Below are 2,266 nucleotides of genomic sequence, written 5' to 3'. Positions count from 1 at the left end.
CGTCTACTAAGCTCCAAATTCAGTATTAAAAATGTTCTTGCAAGTTTAGATCTCAAGGGGGCGTTTGTTGCGCCGGATTATCTCGGACTGGATTAGCTTCAAGGACTAAGCTGGACTGGCTTAAACTAGACTAAACTGGACTAACTTAATGAAGCGTTTGGTGCAGTATTGGACTAAGAAGCTAGATAATAACAAATTCTAATATTATTTTATTTAATATATAAATTATTAATATTTTATTATGATCTTATCTTTTTCTCCATCTTTTCCTACCATTTCCGTCCCACTTTTTTTCCTCTTTTCTCATCATCCCACCCTCTCCCTCTTTTTTTCCTCTCAGACCTCTCAATTCATGTCTCTTTCTCATTCCTGGTCAAACTCCTTATTGATTCCAGTCTCTATTTCTCTGTCTTCCCTCCCTCTCTAGCTATGCGTTGTTCGAACGGAACCTCACGGCTCCAATTTTCCCGACGAGTTGCAGGTTTCCTGATGTGTTTTTTGGCCAACCCTCATTAAATTGGATGAAGTTAGCACCGCCAAAAAATTCATCACCATCCCTGGACCGAGATCTTAGCTTTGCATGCTCGAATTTGTCATGGATTTGAAGAAGCCCAAACAGGCCGAGACTTCCAGGCCATTTTCCGGCCACATTCGACCACATTTTGGCCTCGATTCAAGTAAAATCGTAATCTTGTCACTCCCAGCTTCAATTTGGTATATTTTATATAAAAGTTGGTTGTGAAATGGATCTGAAAGAGAGTCGGGAAGTTAATGATTGATCTAGGTGACCGGCGATAACGATGAGTCTGTCGGGAGTGGTCGTTGAGCATGACAAGGACGAGAAATAGAGGATAGTCTTAGCTAGTCCCATGGTTATTGGGGGGTCTCACTAAGACCTCTTAGTGAAGGGTTTTGTGTTGGAAATGTGCCCTAAAACCAATCATATGATGATACTTTACGGACATTTCACAATGTTAAACTAATCTAGTTTAATATTAAGGGCAAACATTATTGTTTGAGCCGTCTCATATAAATGTTATATGCTTAAACGATAAGTCCAAGGAATATGTGATTGGGAGAATGCGATCTAAAGAAGTTAGATTCATGAGACCATTCTTTCGTAGACACATCCTAAACGTTCCTGATCATAGGATTGTCAATTGGGCATTGACAGTCCGTTAAGATCAATACGTGCTATGTCTTCTCTCAGGGAGAGTGACTAGTCTCGAGTCATTGGTGTGTGTGACATCAAGACAAGTACATAGGTGCTCAATAGATAATGAGTTCACTGAACACGATCAACGAAGAGTTCTCATATTCATGTCACATGAGAACTCATGGTTGGGATAATGCAAATTAGTCTTTTGACCTGAGGCATCACAGTTGTCTTGTGGTTAGGTCCTTAATCTTTGATTATGTCAAAGTCACTCCATCAGGAGGGTGTCCACGGCATCGTTGGGGTTAAGCCACTTAGCCATGGAGGCAAGTGAATGCGCAACAAGGGATCTCTAACCTTCAAACTGTTTGAGAGAGAATACTCTATGATATGATTTAGAATCTCTGGCCAGAGTATGAATGAGATGTTGGAATGTGTTCCAAATCACATTCAAGGTAATCATATAAGCACAAGACTCACATTGGATAGTAGACATGAATAAACTATCAAACCAAACAATGTGGTCAAGAGTATTGTATTAGAGAAAAACCGTATTGCATTTGTAATCCTAAAACTGAATAGGTTCTCCACCTCTTCTGATTAGCTTGGGTAACCATGACATGCTGCTAGGCGTCAACCATGGTTTGTGGAAGCCCTAAAAGTGTATTATCACTAACGGGAGAATTGAAAGTAAGTTTCAATTCACAATCGATTTGAAAGAGTTTGAATCGCCCACTGCCTCGCTAAAAGGAACCTAATGGATCGTACACCGTGTAAGGTAGAGATTGAAGATTCAACGGAGATGAGTAAGAATAATTAAATGGTTTAATTATTTATGGCAAGGATTAATTAATATGATTATTAATCAAACGAATAAGTTCGTTAAAAGACCTTGGGATAGTTTTGGATCTTAAGGCCCAATGGGCTTCGAACGTCAAGTCCATTGACTTAAGTTGTGTGACAACTTAATGAATAATGATTCACAAAGGCCCAAATAGCCCAATAAATCCCATGTTAAAGAAGGAGTGGTTCTGGACTTATTTACAAGTTTGCCACTCAAATGAATTAAGGAATAAGTATGACTTTATAGCCAAAATTCATTAAGGGTAA

This window comes from the organism of the source record quoted next, unplaced genomic scaffold (assembly GCF_019419815.1).
Source record: "Pyrus x bretschneideri cultivar Hongxiangsu unplaced genomic scaffold, Pyrus_bretschneideri_v1 Contig3, whole genome shotgun sequence".
NCBI classification, from domain to species: Eukaryota; Viridiplantae; Streptophyta; class Magnoliopsida; order Rosales; family Rosaceae; genus Pyrus; species Pyrus x bretschneideri.
The sequence above is the reverse complement of the archived record's forward strand: the minus strand, read 5'-3'. Positions refer to the sequence as shown.